The sequence below is a fragment of the Neolamprologus multifasciatus genome, chromosome 3, assembly GCF_963576455.1.
Source record: "Neolamprologus multifasciatus chromosome 3, fNeoMul1.2, whole genome shotgun sequence".
Taxonomy (NCBI): domain Eukaryota; kingdom Metazoa; phylum Chordata; class Actinopteri; order Cichliformes; family Cichlidae; genus Neolamprologus; species Neolamprologus multifasciatus.
The window spans coordinates 40,832,210-40,855,677 of record NC_140441.1 but is presented as its reverse complement, the minus strand read 5'-3'; the positions used below and the strand labels follow the sequence as shown (position 1 = coordinate 40,855,677).

General features: G+C 41.8%; 1 protein-coding gene and 1 long non-coding RNA gene across 2 annotated transcripts in view; both read left to right on the top strand.

Annotated features, from left to right (window-relative positions):
- The window catches only part of nlgn2a (neuroligin 2a), a 187,347-nt gene that overhangs the window by 134,249 nt on the left and 29,630 nt on the right, over positions 1-23,468 (top strand).
- LOC146523211 (uncharacterized) overlaps positions 1-23,468 on the top strand; it is a 54,117-nt gene extending 30,649 nt beyond the window's left edge. Inside the window, exon 2 of the long non-coding RNA XR_014870033.1 lies at positions 1-23,468. This exon is cut by the window's left edge and continues 20,737 nt beyond it. This is a non-coding gene — a long non-coding RNA (uncharacterized LOC146523211).

The following is a 23,468-nucleotide window of genomic DNA, read 5'->3' as shown; positions in this document are numbered from 1 at the left end:
AACATGGACGGTGTCATTAAAACATGATTAATTTCCTCTGAGGGGCATTTTCCTTCCTGCATACCACGCTAATATCATTCCGGCCTGATATGCATGCACACCCACATTTACTACATGAATTACAGAATTTAGTGATAGCAAATTCGTATTAGTGTTTGGCAAATCTATGTCCTCGGGGCAAAAGGTGCGTATGTTATTGGGCCTAATTTGTGCATGGAAATGTTCCTGCTCTGCTCACATAATAAGTGCACACACAAAATTACCATCAAATTTGTAAAATGTGTGTAATGGAAAATTCTGCTCATCCCTCCATGTGTATTTTAGTGAATCAGAGTCATCCGAAATCAGAGGGTGCACGCTTTTTATATGCAATCTGCCGTTTCTCCATGCAGAAGCCAGTCACCTGGGTGGGGATCATATAGGTAGCGGTGAAGCAGGAGAATTCCTCAACTGAAGAAGCTGAAATGGTGTCTGAGGATGAGGAATTCAGAAAAATGTGCAAGTACAAGTGTCGTGCACGTTAGGGCAGCGGTCCCCAACCTTTTTGGCGCCACGGACCGGTTTATGCCCGACAATATTTTCATGGCCTTTAAGGTGTCGCGGATAAATACAACAAAATAAAACTAGTACCGGTACCGAAAAAAGGAGATTTATTCATAACACACGTGAAAAGACCAAGGAAAACTGAGTTAACGATAAAAACGATAACAAAATAACGCTGAAAACCGATAAAAACCCTGAAAACTATACATTTCACACCTGAGCCTCAACTCTCGCGGCCCGGTACCAAACGACTCACGGACCGGTACCAGTCCGAGGCCTGGGGGTTGGGGACCGCTGCGTTAGGGGACCCAGATGCAGAAAAAGGAGGCAAAATAATTGACAAAAAAGACAAACTTTTAATAACTACTAAAAGAAGTCCAAGATTCAAAAAGTTCAAGAAGTCAAAATATCAAGCAAAATAGGAAGAAACAGAAAACAAACCTTTGGCAGCACATGTGGGAATAACAGAGACAAACAGAAACACCCCCCAGAAACTCTGAAGGAACTAAAAACACAAGAAGTAATAAACTAAAAATGGGAACCAAAGCTCAGCAAACACCAAGAAACTAAAACAGTAAAGCAATAAAAAGTGGCGCCAACTATTTAAGACAAACAGCGGCCGGAACTCAAAGATAACTGCGAGAATTAAAGCTCAGCATTATTAGAATGACGCAGAAATCAATACAGGAATTCCTTTTTTATTCATATTTAACTAAATGTTATTAAAAGAACTTTTCTACTTCTGTGTTGATGTTGTTATAAATAAAACTGATGAATTGATGAATGCATGTGTTTAAACAGGGATGTGCCGTCCTCCGTTATGAATTTGGTAAAGATCAAAGCCCTGCCGGTGTCCACGATAAGTGTGTGATTAAACACTCTATAATTACTCACTGAGATTACATCACCACAGCCAGTCTGCTGCGAGGTTCAGCCACACACATACAGACGTTTACGCTCTATACAGTTTTTTCTTCCCCGGCGCAGTATTGACGATGATAACTGTGATTAGTGAGTATTTTGTAGGATGGCAACTGATTATTTCTTTGTTCGGTCGTGTTCTTTCTCCTAACACTCGAGTCTGCTAGTAGATCAAAGATGAAACTACATATTGATTGCATTTTCTCTGTCTGCTTACGGTGCCATTGAGCATACAATTCTCTGCACCCGTGCTCTTTTTCTTTCCCTTATTTTCTTTTTCCATCCCCTCCACTTCTCTCACTCCTTCGTCACCCCCCCAATCTCTGTCGCGGACCAATCAATCCCATATTCTATCTTTAATGCAGTCTATCATAATTTTCTCATTATAATCAGAGAGTGATTGGATTCTGGGGTAAATGAGGGATTCGGAGAGGTAATTAGTAGACTAATAACTCCAAGTTCTGACATGCTGCAATAAGAGACGGATGGAAGGACTTTGAGTCTCTCATATGCATGGATGAGAGGAAGAAGGGCGCAGGAAGAGGAAAATCAGCCTCTTCTTCAAGCTCTCTGCACAGATACATCAGTCACAAGTCCAATATTATTCTGTGGCAGTGGGAGGAAGGGATGAGTGTGTATCAGAGTGGTTATATATTTGCAGAAGAGCAGGCACGTTTGTCTGAATGTTTAATTCTTCTGCCAGAGTTTTCTCAGGAACTCAGTATGGCAATACAAAAGCCTGCTAGAACGACACAGGCAGCACATAATGACTTTTTAAGGCATCGGCCAATCAGTGTGCAGAATCGCTTACTTTTATAATCATGTAAACCCTGGACTTATAAGATGATGTGGTGATGTTGAGTTGCTCGCTCTTGACACTTCACAGCAAGACTTCACTAAAGTCTGTTTTAAAAATACAATCTATTGGGCTCACTCACTTTAGGAAGCTGCCTCATGTGGTCATTTGAGGAACTGCAATTTTGGCACTTGTATTAACAGACCCAGGACGAGATCATTCCAGTCCCAGTCTATATATTGCAGTTCTATATGGTGATGCATTCTCAATCATCCAGGTAAGTAAATCTCCAAAAGTTGATTCTGTTCATCCGGACGTACCGTCAGACCTCCCTGACCTCCCAGCCCATTGTTCCTTCAGTGGACTGGTTTCAGTTATTATGCAAATGTACTGTTTATAAGATTGGGGAAACATGCAGTCGGCTGAGACTGAAGAAGTCACTTGGATGAGTGACGAAACGTTTCTCCCACAAAACGCTACGTCCCGATGAACAGAATCGACTTTTGGAGATGCTGCAGTGGAGCTTTGCCAAGCACATACAGCAGGAAATATAAAGTGGTATTAATCATGCTAATCGTGTTTCTTTTCAAATAAAGGATGAGTGGTTAGGTCATAAATGCATACCATATTTAAACATGCCAACACTAGGCTACATGGTGGACAGAGAAGTGGACAAACCTCCATGTTTGAGAAGAAGCGCTTGTCTGATCTGTCTGATTTTCTTATTGCCCGTCGCCTCAGGCGCTGTGATACTGACACCTTTGTCTCATTGCAAGATCAATGAAAAACAGCTCCAGCGATTTCTGCATATAATGAAATACGTGTTTATCTGATCCCTGATCAGTTCAGCCGCTGACTGATCTTTGTTGGTATGAGAGCACTTACTGCTTTGAGGGAGCAGTGTGACTTAGTACGTTTGCAGAATTCTTCTTCTTTTGTTTCTGGCAGCTACCAAACAGCTTCAGGTTTGTTAGCAGCTCCTTCTGAACCAGAGGAGGGCTGACATTTATGTGCATGTTGGCCAGGCAGGCCGAGATGGATCGCAGTCAGACCTGAGATCTGAACAACTTAAACATGCATACTTTGTGTCCAAATCTTGACTTCAGCTTGGTATTAGATTTAAGCCCAGTAAAAACACTCTGGAAGTGTTTTTCAGACTAAAACTGTCTCCTCTAAATGAGACTGGAATACCTGCTTTGGTGACTTGTTGACTTGCTCCCGTAAATGTCGAGCATCTAGTTGATCATACTTCCACAACATTACATAACTCCATCTGGTTCAAAAAGCTCAGCCATTAAATGCTGGCAGATGGCAAACTTTAGCCCACGTCAGATGCCACGAAATGATCGTAGAGTAGAGATTATAGTGAACTTGATCGTGAGCCAGCCTTTAGATTGGGATTAATCACAAGGCTATTTTTAAAAGGTGGATTTCCATCTCTGCTTGTGTTAACAGACAGAATAAACACAGATTGGGTGTCAACGTTTATGTTTTTTTCTGTTCATTTTGTGTTATATTTAGTGACACTTGCCATTAAAAGACAACTGCATACAGTGACAGGTGTGAAGTGTAACCAGGGTTCAAAATACTTCAAAGTGCAGCTTTTATAGTGCCACCATGATGTCCCTGTATAGCTCTTTAGTCGAGCAGCAAGAGAAATTATGAGAATTTAACCAACACAGGCACTAATAATCCTCCAAAAAGCTAACAGTGCATGGGGCCATGTCGCTTGCTCAGAGCACACAGCTGCAACATGCAGATGTGCAAAGTTCTGCAAAGCACCTATGGACTGCCACTGCACTGTGATGCCAGGCACTTTTGACTTCTTCAGATCCAAACACTGCATGTATTCATTCCTCAACTGTCACCACCAATCAGCTCGATCCAGTCCCATGTGATGCAGTCTAATTATAACAACCAGATGTAACGTGAGTCTCCACGTTAAAGGACACAGTGAACGTAAATCTCTTTTGTTTTTTCTTCTTCGTGCACTCTGTTCCCACTGCACATGCTCTGTGTGCTTACGTTTATGTAAATATTGTCATGTTTAACACATTTATGTAACACAGACAGACATTAGAGCTATAAGTTCACATTTTTCCTCGGGGATGAATCGTACCTTTTTACAGTTGCTTGGCTCCGCTGGCCTCAGGTGTATGTGTCCTGGCCAGCGGAGCGCGTGATTAGCCAGCGCTGCTGCTCATCCATCTTGGTTGGTGGAGAGGACGGGAGGGGTTAGGCTGACAACAGACCTGGCTGGCCTGGCCTCGGGATACGACTATGTCTCCATCCACCTACCGACCGCACAAACACACACACAGCAGCAGCAGCAGCAGCAGCTCTGAGCCTGTGGGTTAATGGCTTTGACTCCTGTCCACTCCATCTCTCCCTGTCTCCTCCTCTCTCTCTCCCTCCTGTCATTTTGTTGTCCTCCTCAAATGTTTGCGCTCTCCCTCTTAAGCTCTCTGTGTCTTCATCACCTCCACATATCCACGCGTCAGCCTCTCCTTCTGTGCCTTTCTTTTCCATTACTCCATTTGTTTCCTCCATTACCGGTCCATCTCCTCATTAGCTTATGCTAGTCCTCCCCTCCCCCACCACCATCTCTCTCTGTCTTACCTGGAATGCATGTTGCATATGTATGAGGGACGTGACAAAGTGCTGCCCTCAGCGCAAACACAGCCAGGGCGTCAGACCTGTAGGATGTGGAGAGGAAGGAAGACTGAGAACAAGAAGAGAAGGAATGAAGAGGAAGAAGAAGACGTGTAAGAGAATGAAAGGAAGACAGAACAAAGAGAGAGGAACTAGAAAGAAGGAGGGTGAGAAAACGTGACACGCTGAAATAGAGACGTGAGAAAGCGATGCTATACTTGTGCCATTTTCAAAAGAGGAGACCGTGTTGCCACGTTTTCCCACCATTATGCTTCTTTATCTTTTCATACTCCTGCCATAGAGTGTTTTTGTCTGCAATAATAAAATGCTTCTCTTTGCTGGGTTTAATTATGGTATGCTGTTTGCCATTATCCAACCAGGAGGCCTCTTGAGATGCATTATCATGTTCACACAGACAGTTGATTTTCACCATTTGTATATTCGTTGCACACTGCTAGAACCAGCACGAGTTCTGTTCATCATTCACAGTCAGTCTGATGTTCGGATGTTACAGAAAACAGAGACGCCTTGGTTTGGAAATGCTTTTTAAAAAATCTCCAAATGTGGTTTGCGTTTGGAGACGAAGAGATGTTTAGTGGTCCAGATTTTCTGAACCTGTCTGTATTTGCCCAAAAAATGAATTTAGGCTGGCAGTCTGACCAAGGCCTGGCATGCACGCGTCTAGAAGTGCAGCATTTACTTCATTTATCTTCATTTTAGTCATATAAAAATGTCTAAAACGATATTACAGCGCTGATTTTTGATCTCATTAGGGCCATTTGAATTTTAGCAGAAGACTGACGGTGACCAACTGTCACATATTGGATATTTAAATAACTCCAACATAAATTTGTCCTGAAGTTGCTTTGATAAATCTTTTAATTCATTCATTTTGATTCGGTCTGGTCCTTAAAGGCCTGCTTTTATTCATGTCATCACAGAAACCACATTTCCACTTGTGTTTTGGTGAAAAATGTGCTTGCCTTAGTCACTGGCTTAGAAAGAAATGATGAAATTCTACTGTGGATATTAATGGGCTGAAATAACCTGTCCATACGTAACGAGTATGAAGCATTTCTTTCATATTTGGTCATGCTGGGCCGACATACTTCAGCTGTATTCACTCATTATCTCGCTTCTTCAATCCTGATTTTTGTAACAGTAGTTGAATGCAGTCCCAGCTGTTTTTATACAAAAGCAGTCCAGTCACAGGACTACCGGGCCTTTGAAAGTAGAGAGGGAAAGGAAGTAGAGCATGAAACAAGTTAGAGAGAGGCTGCGCTTGTGTTTGAAAGAGAAGAGAGAGGAACGCTAAGATTATGAATGGCTAAAAGGGAAAAAGGCACGAAGAGTGGAGCAAACGAGCTGGGAACAAGGAAGGGTTTTCACTCACAGTTGTCCATTCACTGTCACTGTAGGTATATTGCATTGCACTTTTTAAGTCTTTTGTTCGCAATGTGAAGTCTTTTAAATGTGGAAAGTCTTAAAAAATGAAACAGCTTTTTGTGCCTTTCAACAGTGAGAGGCAAGCGCTGGCAAATCTGATGTTATCATCTTCTTATTTGATAAAGAAGAAAAGGTCTTATGTCAATTCAGGGGAGTGGAAGCCCTTAATATACACTCGTAAGTAAGGAGAAATTGATAAAGGCGAAGACACAGCTAGGTCTTAAAATGAATGAATTATGTGTGACTGTAACTCCTAAACAGCTGAAGCGATAGTTTTCCCTTCATTATTTAAGACGGTTGTATAGCAGCAGATTTATGAAAGAAACTGCCACTGCCCAGATAATGAAGCACCTGAGTGTCAGCAGGTGCAGAGAGCAAAGATGAAGAAGGAAAGCAGGAAGATGGGAGTGGACGAGGGGAGGAAAGAAGGGAAAACGGCAGGGATGCAGGCAGGTCGTCCTTCTTATCTCCAGCGATGTTCTACCTTTGGCCAGTTGCCAGGCAACGGTGTGCTTGACAACAGCTGAGGATGAGTTGATGTGGCTCTCCTGTCACAGCAAGCGGTGGCAGGAGAGCCAGTGTCAAACACTCCCTCCAACCCTCACAAGGTCAAAAAGAGGGCGCTCCTCTTTTACCAGAGGGGGATCAGAGGTCGTCAGCAAAGTCGCGGCAAAGAATTGGCTTATAAAACCAACACGAAGAGGACGTGCTCACGGCTCGAAAATTACACGCTAACACATGTAGCCACACCCCAAAATGCAAGGAATCATTTTGCAGTTGTGTGTCCGTGTGCGTGTTTGTATTTACTCCACCTCACTGTTTCATGCTGTATCTTTGAATAAGCGAGTGGCTGTGCACCCCCACTGCGTGTGAGACCACCTGCCTGCGCTTTGCTCCTTTTTAGTCTCCAACCAGACACCTTAACAGAGACCCACCACTGTTTACACCTGTAGCTTATGGTAATACAACCACTGATACACAAGCACGGATTTTAAAAAAATGGTGCACACACACAGAGCGAGCACTATCAGTGGGAGTTGAGAAAAAAACCTTGTAGTGACAGATGCGAGTAACTGAGTAGAAGAAAGCGAATGAAACATGAGAAGACATCTGAGAGGACTGACATCTCTGAACATGTCTGCTGTTGTGTTGGTCTTATGTATTAACAATGATCAACATGAACTCAATAATATTTATTTTAATGCAATAGCTAAAGTAACCTTGCAGTTAAGTGTGTCTAAATGTTGCAGCTACAGTATTTTAAGCTGTTTTCAAACTGACATTATTTACATGGTGTCTGTCATAGCATGAAACATGAAAGGGAGGTTTAAAAATGTGGGCTAATCTGATTTGTAGACAGAAGAAAGCTAACTGACGTCAAAGCGGTGCAGTGTTGGGGAGTAACGGAATACATGTACCGCCGTTACGTATTTAAAATACAAAATATGAGTAACTGTATTCTGTTACAGTTACCGTTTAAAAAGGTGGTATTTAGAATACAGTTACTTTGTTGAAATAAATGGATTACACGGCGGTACTTCCCTGTTTCATATTGTGGCGGGTCAGGACTGTTTGGGTTTTGTTTGACAGCTACGTTCTGTTGTTCCAGGCGGCAGCGTTACGGTTGCCATGGTTACAGGGTGACGCTCTCTCTCTGCGTGTTTCCTGGGTGAGAGAGGCCTTTTTGTTGTTGTTGTGCTAAGCTAATAGGCAGAATGCTACAGGTATAGCTCTAAAGAATGTAGCATCATGGGCAGTGTAGTCCGTGCTGCAGGGAGAATGGACTGCCATACACGTTATGTGTCTGTGAGCGAGGAGGGAGAAAAAGGAAAAGTACGAGCTGTCATCGAGCAAAAACGGGAGCTGAAAGCATGTAAATATAATAATAACCACTGCAGCCAAGAAGAGTGCCTGACGAGCCCAGTTGTAAGTAAGCTATTAAGACTCGACTGTACACCGTGTTCGTGTTTTCCTCCAAAAACAATAAGTTCCGTTGGAGCAGCCTTTCAACACCTCTCTCTGTCTCTCACTAGCAAAGTTGACCCAGACAACAAAGTAAAGCTAGTTTTCGGCTACGAGCCGACACAGAACCCACCGTATTAGCCAGAGGTCCCTTTACTACGGTTCGGAGCCGCGGACCTTCAGTAACAGTAATAAATCACAGCAATAGTACATTCATGTAGTTGTAAACAGCATGATAATATATTAAGTAATCCAAAGTATTCAGAATACGTTACTCTCATTGAGTAACGTAACGGAATACGTTACAGAATACATTTTGGGGCATGTATTCTGTAATCTGTAATGGAATACATTTTAAAAGTAACCTTCCCAACACTGAAGCAGTGGCATGTGCTTTGTAAATGTGTAAAATAACTCTGCAGTTCATGTGAAACAAAAGTTTCTGCTGTGTAAAATCTGAATCAAATTTAACGTAATTTTGTAAAATTATCTGTCGCCAGAAAGTAATTTATTGCAAATGTGTTCATTAATAATATGAAGACAAGTTCAATATCCATGATGCACATATCATTCAAAAACAAATAAGGCCAAGTGTTACTGAAAGCACTATTTTAGACTATATATGCTAAATCTACAGTCATCTGTAATGATATAGTCACATGAAAGAAAGATGGAGTCAGTCTGAAATCTCTTTGCGATAATACAGTAATTAGCTGTGTTTAATCTGCAAACATCACAAATCTGTTGCCATTAAAAGTGTTTTTAATGGCAGCGTTTTAATGATTGGCAGCAGTGGGTAAGCAAATAGGTATATTTGTATTATTTCACTTATTTCTTAAGAAAATCACACGCTGACCCCACCTCTCAGCCAAATCACACCCCTCACTTTGAGTCCTTTTTTCACTCAGAAACAATTAAATACAGATGGGACATTAATCACAGCACGCCTGAAACCTAAAAGGGAAATAAGCAAAGCAGCAGTAAGGATGTCATCCCTGGAATTAATGTTCTGCTCCTTTGTATTTGCCGGTCACACGCTAATATGTCAACTTTCTCTGGCGTGTAATATTTTAGTGCGGGAATGTGTTGCTGAAATGCATCATTCCCCTCAAAGTTGCATTCATCCTGTGCCGTCTGACCTATTACACATGACAGATGAATGGGGGAAAGGGGATTTAAAAAAACCACCTTATCGGAGCTGTAATGTCACTTGCACTCTTACTTACTGTATATCCTTGTTTTTCTTGTCTGCTGTTATATGTTAAGCTCCACATGTGCTTGCTCAAACCCTCCCCTGTCACGTTGGCAGTAACAAATGGCAGAATGAGGAAGTGTTCTGTTATGCCTGGCTGCCCGCTCTGCTTAAGAGAAATGGTGCATTCACAATAATGTGATAATACAGCCCTGATGAGCTGTCGCTCAAACCCCTCGCTGCTGAACAAAGGGAGGCACAGCCTGTGTGCGTTTGCATGCGTGCGTGTGTTTGTGCTGATATTAGGGTGGATAAGAGGGAGGGAACAGGTGTGTGTCTTCCCTCATTTTTATGTTCGTTTTCGCCCGTGTGTGTGTCTGCTCTGTTTTATCAGCAAACCTGTGTTGTGCTGCGTTTTTACCCGGAGTTTTCAGTGTGTCTGCTTCAGTGTGAGTACATGTGTGTGGCGAGAAGTAAGGGGAGAGTAGGTGTGTGTGTGTATTGATATGGGTATACGCAGTTTGTGTGTGTCATTAATTTAGCAGAGCTCTGGAAGCGTCCGGGCAGGCCAGTCTGTTAGCGTAGCCGCTCCGCTGCTACTTATTAATCAACCTGGCAGACAGACAGCGGTGGCACTGCCCCTCTGCCTGCCAAATAGGGAGCTGGTCTCACTCTGATAACTTTCAACACACTACAGCCATTGCTGTGAGGATGCCAAATTAGGAGCAACTCTGGCTAAGATAAGTCTAATAGTCTCATGCTGTGGGAGGGTGATAGACTGTGGCTCGCCTAGAAGACTGATGGTTTGTGGTTGGTGCTGCAGGGCGGGGGTTTAAACGAAAAAGGCTACGATTTTAAGGAAGCTAGGAGAAGAAAATAGGAATTGTAAGTTGTTGTTTTTTGCTAGATAATCCAGAGAAACTTCACATGGAGGAAGATGTGGGTGTGGGACGTATCCACACCAAAAAGCAGATTGACTGAATGCTGGTGTGCACAGCGGTTCTTCTGCCAGAAGAAAACATGATTATTTACAATATTCATTCATGTGTCAGTCCAGCAGAAGCAATGTCACTGCCAATCTTTGCTGGCACCACTTCCACTAGGCACAAAAACGCAAATTGATCGGCCAAACTGTGACTTTGGATGGGTCAGAAGATTTAATCCCCGCACTCTGTGCTGAAGTGTAAATAACTGTCCAAACCTCGAGCGCAGCAGAGTGGAATCTGTAAGTGTATTTGTTAATTTGGTTCCTTTATGGTCTGCTAAACTTAAAGACTTCATCGCTTGGTTCCTGATAAATGTTTTATGGCAATTTAAGATCATCTGAATAATGGACATTTCTGGTGTGCAGAACCATAAAGAACATATTACACAGTGAAGGGTTTTTAGGTTACTCTGCTTCTATTTATGCCGTATGAATTATTCATCAAAGCCTCGGACGTCTCGATGAACGGCACACATACATGTTGACTTTGACTTACTTATCTCTTTCGCTTAGTTTCCGTCTCGCTCTATTTCACTACCATACTTTAACCATACCAGTGTTCTGCGTAAGTAGACGGATGTTTAAAAAATGATGTCAGGCATGTTGATTGGCCCATTCTGGCCAATGAGCAGTCACTTGTTCTGGGATGCTAATGCTAAATCCCCTTTGCTGCTATGAGAATCTTCACCTTGTGATAGTTTGACCTCAAAGATGCTTAATGAAGTCATGCAAGGAAAATACAGGCTGCACTCCAAGAACAGTTTGGTATTTTTACCCAAATCGTGGCCGTGCTCAAAGTACTCACTTTTTCACTCCCTCACCTACTGTAGAGCGCTCGATTTGTACTGAACACTGTACTGAACACTGAAGCAAACATTTCAAACACAGTTTGGCTTACTTCAGTTGTGCTGTATCATCCCACACACGGCTGATGGCGACTGCCCATGGAAAGCAGCCTAAAATATTAACATAACTCTCCTTTGTTGGTATTGCAGATATTCGACAAGCTAGCTAAATAACAAAATATTACTCATTTATTCAGTTTAGACTCAGAAACTGTCTCAAAATTGGGGTTTTTATATGCTCAGGTTTTAAGAAATCAGTTTTAAAAAGAAATCAATAAGTTCTAATAATATAATATAATCATTTCCAAAGTTGCTTAGAGCAGTTAAACAAGTGAAGTCAGTTTTTAGCTTGTTTTCCCCTTTAATGCATTAGCATTCCAGTGTGCGGGGAAGGCACAGCTAACAGGTGAGCCATTTCATACATACGAAAATAGAAGAGTTTAGTGGAGCTATAGGTCAGTGGTCACTAATTCTAGTAGGCTGAGTCATTCATCATTATATGTAAAATAAGCTCTCCTGCAGCTAGAGTCTACATTCTTTGTCTTCATGTTGAAAATTGTAAATTAATTCCCTTTTGTGTGGAGTGTTGTTGTGTCTTTGGCTACACTGGGCCACAGTGCATTATGGAGGGTGGATAGCATTACCTCACTGAGTGCACATTAACCCCATTGCCCATTCCCCCATATCAGTTACTGTCACTCAAACAGGGGGGCAACAGGAACGACCGGATTACGGGGCAGGTCACCAAACTTTAGTGTGTATTCTGCATCATATTGCTAACATTTATTCTGTTGTTCGACTCTTCAGAGAGCAATGACAGTGATCACACAGTAGAGCTACCCATCACTCAGAGCCAGTACCAAAAACCCTGCTGACCTTTCAGGATATACAGCAGGATTACAGGGGGTGCATGAAACATATAAACATAGGAGACATCTCAGAGCTTCCAGAGAGCACACACTTTACTGTGATTCTGGCATTTCAGCCACTTTCAGAATCGAAGGTCGCATTACAGACTTTTCCTAGGAAGACTTTTCCCACCCTCCGACTGATAGCTGAGTGCATAGTGGAGGGGATGAAACTTTGTGTGAATAGCAAGCCTTTTAATGAGCCTACTTTGTATTCATGCTGTAACTTTATTTTTTCTCCATTATGAACTGCAGTCAGAATGTTGGAGTGTTGTGTTTGTTCTTTGTTCTGATAAAAACAGATTTTCTTTTTATTTCTTGAACATTCTTATTAAGCTTTGCCAGTTGAAAATGTGTCTCTAATTTCTCTCTAATTTGCTGAAATATACGTCCTTGTTTTTTTAATTACTGTTATCTGAGATAAATATGCTTTATCAGGACTTTCAGTACAGATCAATAAGAAGTTGCAAGTTTTTATTAAAAACAAACAACAAAAAGTCTGACACAGATGTAGCATTACAATACTTTTACATTACATATAATTGTATGCTATAGCATAAAAAAACATAAACTCAATATCTGATTTTTTTCAGGGAAAATGCCCCAAAACAAAACAAAAACAATCAAACATTGTCAGTCTTTCTCACAGGCTTTACCGAATGCTAACACTGTTAGACGCGGTGCTGCTGGGGGTGATACAGCACGCTGTGTAGCAAAGCTGGAACAGCTGTGTGGCGTAGCTGCAGGCTTCAGATGCACTGCTGCTAGTACGGGGAGAGAAAGAGGTGATAATTAGTCAATATAATTAGGAATTTAATTGGACGGATATAAATGATTAATTCAAAGTAGAATTAAGTCAAAAGATTTATCTGGTTATTTTCCAAAAATGTATAACTTATTAAAATGTATAGCTTGTCGATCGTCATGCATGTGAATATCTCAAAATTCAAAATCCTCTGTAGTGAGGGATAACGTAATAATATAAGGCTTTTTGTCAATTTTCGACCAATAAATCTTTAAGTTGACCTTAACCCTGGAGAACCCATGGGGTCAGAGCCGACCCCATGGGTTCTCCAGGGTTAAAGACTGTGGTGGATGTAAGACAGATTTTAATGGGTTGTTGACATGACCCCACCCTAAACGAGTTGACAGAACGACGCACACACAAATGCTACCCAAACCATAACCTTGCTAATATGCCCTTTAACTGAGGCCCGGGGTGTTGAACTCCAGGCCTCAAGGGCCGATGTCCTGCAGGTTTTAGATCTCTCACACCTAAACTAAAGGGTTAGTACATTACCAGGCCTCTGGAGAACTTCAAGACATGTGAGGTAGCCATTTAAATCAGCTGTGTTGGATCAAGGACACATCTAAAACCTGCAGGACACCGACCCTTAAGGCCTGGAGTTTGACACCTCTGACTTAGGCAGTACAAGGGTCTCAAAAGTGGCATTTTTGGTCCTCTCAGTTGGTCCCTGTGATTCAATTGCAGAGACACAGGTTGGATTCAAAGGAGCCTGAGAGCCTAGGTTTATAGTAATTTTGTTTCAAAGTAGGTCTAGATTAATATAAGATAAGATAAACCTTCATTAGATAAACATGCTAATAGATATTTTCTTTTACTTCACAGTTCTTCTTCTTCGTTGGTAAAATTGACTTTCAAAATAAGCAATTACATTTTTTGTTGCTTATTTCTCTAAGTTAATAAATACAACAATATATTATTATATTTAAATTTTTAAGAAAATAGTTATATGTGGTAAAAGATTAGATTAGTCACAGCCTGCTAAGGTAGGCTATCAACAAGTGTGTGCATATGTTGATAGGCTATGTTAGGAGGCTGTGCCACTGTTATTACACAGTTATTATAGGGTTTGTGGGAAAATGCAACATAGGTTCCTGGTGGAGTCTTGGTTTTCTTTGCCTGTTTTGGACTGCATGGTTATGTAGATTTTTTAAACCTGTAGCAGTAGTTGCAGCTTTTGTTGTATTGGCTTGCCCTCTTGTGGATGTAATGCAATATTTGAATGGTTCAAACTTGTGTTTTGGGGTTTTTGTTCAATTATTTTTTCTGAAAATAACCAGCTGTGGCTAATGCTCAAGTTTGGAAATTTTAATATGGGTTCGCTGACATTTTTCTTACAGGCCCAGTTTCCAGTGTAACTTTGAATGCATGGGATGGCATCTCGGAAAACATTAAATTCTATAAAATTCTAAATGCAGGTAATAATAATGTGAGAGTTTCACGGGCAGCTTTTAGAGCAAATTAATTCATTTTTTTCTGGAAAAAAGTTAACTATAACTAGCAATCAATCAGTTGAGTAATTATGTAACGAACTACACGCTCTGGATATAATCCAAAGGCTCTGCCATTCTTGCACTCATAAAGTATCTTGATTTTTGGCAAAAGGCAATTAAAATTCCTTTCCATTGAACACAGCAGGTAATTTATTGGGTCATTTAGAAGCTCAGACAGTTGTCGTGTACAGACAGCCCTGCAGTTTATTCTGGCTCAGAGAATAAAAGGGAAGAGTGATGAGCAGTGTGATGAAGAAAGAAGAAAGGAGATGAAATGTACTGTATTCTGTCAGCAGAGTTGTGGTGTCACCAGCTCAGGGACAGTCTGACGTGCACATGATGGAGGTTTCATGCCTGGGCTTGTCTTGGAAGACCTCAAATTAGAGAAGAGAAAGGGGCCAGTGCATTCAATAACACTGAGACAGTGGGAGGGAGAAGAAATAGATACCACATTGTCTTTGAAGGTAAATGACACATACTTGCAGTAACTGCTTTCATTTAGATGTTGGGGACTTCCAACATTTAATCTTTTGTTGTTTGATGATGAGTTTACTTTATTCTTTGTTTGCCTTTTGCATAGCTGTGATAACTGGGCTGTCATCATGTCATATGTTTAGACTCCCATGTTGAAGTATTAAATACTATGTTAACTATAAATAGTTTCCCCCTTTCATAATAACCGAATGTTCGGTGACGTTTTTCATAACGCGCCTGTTTTAATTGTGTTGAGTCTTTAAGCTTGGAGCTGTAGAAGCTAGTTCAAGTCCCTGAACTATACACGTTGTTTCTGTTGTTCGATCTATTTCAGGCATTTTTAATTTAATTATTTGTCAAATAAAGTGTTTTACGTCAAGTAAAATCCATCAAAGAAGCTTGTGCTTCAAGTAAAATTATTATTTTTAAACTATTAGCACTAATTAGCAGCATTTGTCTCTATGTGTTTATGTTTTGTACCCATACAGTTTATGAATGTGATCGCTTACCAAGCTTGCTGTTCTTGATTACGTCACTCTCTAGTCTAAATATGGTTACATCCAAAAAAGAAATCAAACGCTGGAGACTTTAAGCTGCAAAGTGGATGTAGGTCATAGTGGCTACGTCAATCTTCTATGAGACTGAAGAGGAGTGCTCTCTCTTTGGTTCTGCGCTGCTGCATCATTGTAGGATATGAATGAAATGTTCTGCGCTCTCTCCTTTTCATCACATTAAACATTGCCGGGGCTGGCTGAACATTGAAAACACTGGATGTAATTGGTTGCCGTGTGCTACATCATACATGAAGTAGATTTTTCCAGTAGTGCAAGCGCTGAAAAATGACGGAGTTTCCTCTGACAGTCTCATGTTGTTCCATTTGTACATTCTAAATCTTCTGGTACTTCCTCTGCACGCGTTACAGATGTGATAGATGTGCTCCCGACACAGACCCGTCTTGTGAGTTGATCATGCAGCGAGACGAGCGTGGTCCTCCCGAGAGTGATTTCATTCACGGTTTTCCCCGTGTGCGTTCGGAGCGATACGACAAAGCACACATCACGAGGTCGACAAACAGAGTTATCTGGCTTCTCACGCAGGAGGGGCGTTTTCCATTTGTAAGTGATGCAGTGAAGAGAGAAAAACATCACCTCTGACAAAAGCCTTCGGCAAACTTATTTGTTGTTGTTTATTATTATTATTCCGAGAAATAATGGAAGCTCTCCAGTAGCCTTTAACTTCAGGTTGATAGCACGTGCTTATGCACTCTACCTCTGTTATCCTGCTGTTAGTGTGATGGGATCTTCATGTACGCTTTCAGTATTCACCGGGGACTGTAGCTGTTTGTTACTGTTTTGGTGTATTTTTACCTCTTGGGTTTTTCTTTTCTTTGTTTTTTATCCCTCAGCTGTAAAAGGCTGATGGGGTATTGTCGTCACCCGCCGAGTGTTCAGGCGGAGCGGCGTGGACACTCAAGTTTGTGAATCTGATACTTAGAAAAGGAGGCGGTGTATTCATAGCCTAAGTGCATCTACTAGGAAGGGGAGGAGTAGCCACTCCTTTCAGCTATGATTAGGAAAACGATGCTACAGTTTGCAGAGGCTTACCAAAGGTGGACAACAGAAGACTGCAAAAATGTTACTTGGTTTTAATTAGCCTCTGTTTGTGCTGGAACATTCTGATGGTAGGGTTTTGGCATAAACAACATAAAAACATGGACCCATCCTGCCTCGTGAGTGATTCAGGATGCTGGTGGTGTAATGGTGTGGCACAATTTGGACCGCTTAGAACCAACTCAACTTTGTTTAAGTGCCACAGCCTACCTGTGTGTTGTTGCTGAACATGTACATCCCTTTATGACCACAGTTCCAGCAGGTTAACACTCCATGTCTCAAAGCTCAGGTCATCTCTAACTGGTTTCTTGAACATAATAAATGTTCAAATCTGTGACGAATGTTTCTAGCATGTTGTTGAATTAATGCCGTGAAGAATGACGACAGTGCTGAAGGAAAAATGGTGTCCAACCTGGCACCAAAGTGTACCTAACAAGGCGAGTGTAAGTCAACTGTAAAAGTAACATTTTTGTTTCCAAAGGGGTATAACTAATTTTACATTAGTATAGTTAGTTTTCGAAACCTCTTCTGGAGTTTATGGAAATAATGTGAGCAGAGCAAATTTTCATCTCTAGTTGTTCGTAATCGTTAATAATTCTAAGAATACCAAACATCAAATGAACTCTGATCTGTTGATCTGCTGAAAGATGTTGAAATATGGAATTTTTTTATTTCATTATATATATCAGTGGGAAATATTCTTATTTGTTTTTATTGACATGCAACAGTGTATATAATTATAGACGCTAAATTTCATATCCAACTCCAGGCCTCGAGGGCCGGTGTCCTGCAGGTTTTATGTGTCCTTGATCCAACACAGCTGATTTAAATGACTAAATTACCTCCTCGACATGTCTTGAAGTTCTCCAGAGACCTGCTAATGAACTAATACTTTAGCTTTGGCATGTTGACTGAGGGTGAGATCTAAAGCCTGCTGTATGCCTACTTAAAGAAAAACTTTATTTACACTGTAGCTGGAGACAGTGATCCGAACAGTGAGTCTATACTTGCCAGCATCCCCATACATCATAGAGTACATTATTCAGGAAGTCATAATTTCAGTTGCACAAACAAATAACAAATAACAAAGTAACATAAATTTTAACAATACTGAATATTCATTATCGATAAAATAAGATGAGGTAGCCTTTATTAGTCTCAGAGTTGGGAAATTCACATTGTTACAGCAGCCGAGTGAACAATATTTCTTATGATATGAACAAATAAAAATGTGTTCCTGACATAAATTAAGGAATTTGTACATAAAAAAAGAAGAATGCAGAATATTACGTGTTTGACATATTTCCTGGGGGAGGACCTCCCCACACACGCAGCCAAACATGTGTTAGTCACACCAATATTCCTGGGTTTAAGCCCTATGACTGTGTCAAAATATTGTCTGTGTGTGTGAAACTAGACCCACAACCAAATAGCGTGGGAGCTGGCTGCAGCATTTTTCCAAAACATTATTTATCTAAGTTGTTTACTCAAAAATACATAGAAGGTCAAAGTAATTGAAAGCTTGTGTGTGTTTGTGTGTGCGCGCGTGCAGAGGTGTTTGCGTCAAGGATGAGCAATACGAGGGGGATTTGAGAAGCTGTCTTCCGCAAACTTCAGAAGCAGAAGTCAGATTAGTTTCTTTATGAGCCGGAGATAAAGCCCAGAATTCCCTTTGTCTCTCAAACACGCGGGCTCGTGTCAGCCTCACTTTTGATGTGAAGCAGTCTTATCTGACGGTAACCTTTCAGAGCCGAAGGCATCGGGCACGACTGCCATTGAGTCATTAGAGTGAAACACATTTTATGATACCATTTGCATATTTTAATTACAACACCGCGGAAGTGGAAAACATCAGACATCTCGGAGTTGTTGTGCTTTAAAAGGGTGGGATGGTCGTGTAAAAACAAATGCGTACAGGTGTGTGTGCGAGGGAGGGAGAATTAGACGTACGATATACTGGTCAGCTCACAGAGTGAGTCTTGGAGAGGTTTGGTTTAAGCGGTTGCAGCAGAGGAGCATATTAACACTGACACTCCCCCAGCGAGGCCGGCTCTTTGAGTTGAGATGGAGGTTAGCAGCTGAATAATGATTTCAGACACATTTTCAAAAGGAGCAGATATGGAGCTGTCCCTTTTCATTGACATGCATTGAGGTGAAAATTGTAGGACTATCTGTTCGCTCTCAGCCCAATTTAGTGATGCATCATAACACAGAAAAAACTTCTTCCACAATAGTAAATAACAGATTGATTTATGGACGCTGCGAACAAAGGAGGCTGGTTAACGAGAACAGAGCCCGTCTGTGTCATCGCCTTTTTTTCTTTTGCTTTTTGTTACATAGTTAGGGGACGTTTGTGCTACGCCGCGGCACATGGTCTGATTAACAAGACTCCAAAAAGTGGCAACGGTGGCAGCTAAACAAAACCCGAGCTCAGCTAAATTGTAGCACATTGGCTATATGCAGTGCAGTGTAGTGGAGTTACAGTATGTAGGCCAAACCCAGCATGGGATCCATTTGAAGTATTTCACAACTTTGCCAGCGTGTAGTGGAATAGCAGAGGTTTACTTTTAGCTCCACAGAGTCACATCCATTCATTCCACTTGCAGCCTAAGAGGGTGAAATTGTGAAATTGTGATTAGATAAACGCACACACACAAACAGACACAGATAAATATGCAGATAAACATACAAATAAGTACAGTCGGATACTCCGAGAGACACGCGTTCAAAGACCCCCGCAGACCCACAAGGAGTGTTTACCCATTTATTTTTGCTGTTTGTTTGTTTTGCTCGGTAAATCTAACCACCGCACAGCTGCTGCTGCTGCTGGAGCAGGCGCGGACACCAGTTCAGGGATTCATTAGCTCTTGTTTTTCCTCCCCTCATTTCCCCGCTTTTCTCGTCTCGCTCCTTTTTCCCTGCGTCTCGACACAGGAGCGCTGTATAAGTGGTTACTCCACGGCTGGACCCAGACGCTAGTTCTGTGGAGCTGAGTTTTGGCACTTTGTGTTGCCTTTTTTATTTGCCCTTAAATGTTTTAAACACTTCAAGTCTGCAGGAATAGTTGTAGAAAGGGTTTTTGAAGGAACTTCCGAAGGAGAGAATGATCTCCAGCGATGTCTTCGGGGTTATGTCAGGTTTAATATGTAGCTTGCACAGTTTTAAATGTTTCGCCTGCTGTGCCCCTTGGGGGCATGACGTTGGTACACTTTTGCATTTACCAGTCAACGAGGAGCTAATAAAAGATGCTCTCAGGAAGAATTACAGGCTCTTAAGCTATTGAAGGTAAAAACACCAAAGCTTTATGCAAAAAATAAAAAAGTTGTGGCAGATTTGAATTTTCCCTCCAGCTTTGTCTCCTTGTGCAGCTCTCAGTCTTTACTGTTTTTCGATCTAACCACTTGCTCACATGCACCTTGCAGTGTAACTACATCAGACTTTTGCAGATAGCAGGTGAGAGATGAACCAGCCCAATTCATCACAATGAGATTCATAGCATACTAAAACTAGCAGGTATGCTGCAAGCATTTGCATCTCTGCCCACGATGATGACTTGAAGAAGGCGAGGAACTTTACAATTCTGTAAACTAAACCTGCATCCACACTGGAAGAGACCAGAGAAAGTGAACGACATTCCAAAACTTCAAGCAAATAAGACGACGGCTGGCAGCCGGAAGCATGCGGGATCCAAGATTTTAAAAAATGTCTTCCAGCCGAGCAACTGAAGTGACACTGAAGACTGGCGCTGATTGACACATGACATAGTAGTAGATACATTAAAGAGTCACCTAGGAAACTGGAGCCTGGAACGTCCACGGCAACCAGAGAATTCATTTATTTGGAATGACATCAGCTTCAAAGCGATGTGCGAACCAGCGACTGGCTTCCAGTGTGGACGCGCCATATGGATATCTCATCCTCTGCTGCTTCAGTTTGACACTTGTAATTCTTTATTCAGCCTTTTAACAGTTTTAAAGTTCAGCATGAAAACAATTAGACATGTTAAGGTCAACCATTGATTCATTAGGCACAATTTCACTGCCTTTAAATACCTGGAACATTTCTACACAGCTTTAATCCTTTTCAAGCCAACGATTATTGCATTTTCTGCATGGAACACACTAATCGACTCTAACGTCGCATCCTGTGAACGGTTCGGCAAATGAGCGAATAAAGAAACTCAATGTGTTGTTTTCTTGTGCTAGCCGTGCCGGTGACTAAAAACACTTACTGCAGCAGCGTGCTAGTGCAATGCACACAGCTTGGACTATACTATACATCGTGTCCGATCTGGCCCACGGCACCCCTATTTCACCCGCCATTACCCTCCGACTGGTTGGAAGACCCCGGGGACGGACACACCCGAAGGAGCTGAATGAAAGATAAACAGGAGTGGGGCGAAAGAATTCAGCTGAAGAAGAGTTGTAGAAACACAAAGAAAAGGAGACAAGGAGGTGCACACACACAACACGGAGAGGGCTCATGATGGGAGTGTGTGATGAGGAGGATGAGCTATTGTTCCTCAGGGCTCTAAAAGTGTTCACAGGGCAACAAAACCTGATCGATAGATGCACACCTCCACTCTATAAAGACTCTTGTTAAAGAAGAAGAGTGAAATAGATACTGGTCTTTCTCTCATCCCTGTGGACACACACACACACACACACCTGGCAATCTATCATCTCACTTCCTCTCGCTGTGTTTGTCCCTTTGTGACTCATTCTGTCTCTGTCAGCCACTTCTCCTTTGCTGCCATCCTCCCTCTGAGTATGACCGAGTGTGTGTGTGTGTGCACGTGTGTGTGTTCGTCTGTATCCCTCTGACACACTTGGACTGGCCTGTGACAAAAACAAGAGCAATCACACCCCTTCATGCTTAACATACACATACACAAACACACACACACACAGAAGCCCGCATGGGCAGATTGAAGGCTACGAGAAACGCTTGTGTGCATATGGTCGTGCTCTGCTGGGAGCTGGCCTGGTTTCTCTCTCACCAGTGTCAGGACTTCAGATGCTAGCAGCTCCAGCTCCAAACCCAACGCTGAAAGGAAAAGAGCCAGAACCACAAGGGACGCGGCAGATGAAAGAATGAATGACATAAGAGTGAATGCAGGAGCGTCCGTGAGGAGAGAGACAGAGTGCAAAAAAGGTGGTGCATATTCAACTATTAATGATTCAAATACGAAACACGGAAAGGATTTTTTTCTTCAAAGTTGGATTCTTGAAAAAAAAAATGTCCTGGTTTATTTGCTAACACCTTGAAATTACTTGAGGTAACAGCATGTGTGCACGTTATTGTTCTTACCTCTTACCTGAGCTTCATACGGCTGCGCAGTTGCCGCTAGGAGAATTCGTTTATTTGAATGACAGGTGAGATGCTGTGAAATGAGGGTGTACAGTTCTTCAACATCACAAATCAGCATTTCACTCACTGTCCTTCACATATTTTCTATTAAAATGTCTGTCAGAATACAGCCGTTAATATGAGTGAAGGTTGGTTAGTGTTTCCTGCAGTATCACACAGAAAGTCAGTTTTATTGAAAAAATTACCAAAGCAGTCAACTCAAGCCACTACGAAACCCCAACAATCAGATGATCCCCTATGATCAAGCTCTTGGCAACAGTGGGAAAGAAAAACCGGAAGAAGCCTCCAGCAGAACCAGGCTCAGGGAGGGGCGGGGCCATCCGCTGCGACCAGATGAGTGTGATGTTCACATGTCTGCACTGCATGTAATATTTTGTGCTCTACTGGACATCCATCAGCTGTTAGACACAGACTGAACAACCATCTCCGACCCTGCCTGCTCCCTATTAGCTTCTGATGGAAAACTTCATTCCTGCATCCAAACATGTGCATTTTTCTCCCGCTGCCTTTCCTCGTGACTAAAACCTGCTCTTGCACTTTATTATGTGCTGTGAGATTACAAATAACAATCGGTGCTTGTTGTTAATAGAGCACTACCTCGTCGCGTCTGCTCGTTTGCAACTCGCTAATTTGTCCTGCTCTCGGTTCTTTGTGTTGATCATTATTGAAATGAACCTGCTGCTTCTGTGTTCACAGATTGGTGTTTTGTTTTGGAGTTTTTTTAGTATCACCCATCAGCTTTTTTTTCTTTTTCTCTTGGTTACTGCAGTGCCACGCTAATCTGCCACTCCCACTCAGTAAATCTAGCTCTCTGCTAACAAATGAATTCCACTTCCTGTTTCACCACCATGTTAAAAGTTACCCCATGTTTGCTGAATGATTTCAGGGGGCGGTTTAGCAGCGATAGCAGTAACTCAGTACAGATCTGTGTTAAAAGGTTCCACACTGAGGCCGATACCAGTGACAGTAAACTATCAGTAAAGCTGGATCATAAACCAATCAGCAACTGAAACAACTAAAACCTGTTAACATGTAAAGTTTTTCACACACTACTTTGGTAACCCCCTGATATATCCTGTCATATGTCAAGCAATGATGTCTTTCATTCCTGCTGGTAAAATAGGTTGATATAAATCTCCCCACTTCACATGGCTGCAGTTATTTTACCTGTTATTGCTACAAGTTGCTGAATTTCATTGACTTTCCATCTTGGTTTACCTCATAGCCACTAGTGTCCTTCTGCGTGGATTTTTGTTAAGAGATTGTTCGACCCGTCTAGGGCCAGGCAATAACATGAGTGAGGCACTCGCTTCCCCCCCAAGACCCAAGCAGCCACAAGAAACAAATCCTTTAGTTTCAATGTGATTTATTTACAATGTAAAAAAAAAGGAACCAAAACGGGAGTGTCAACACTTCAGGGTGAGCCAAGGCCAAAACAATAAACAAAACAAATCTACACAAATCCC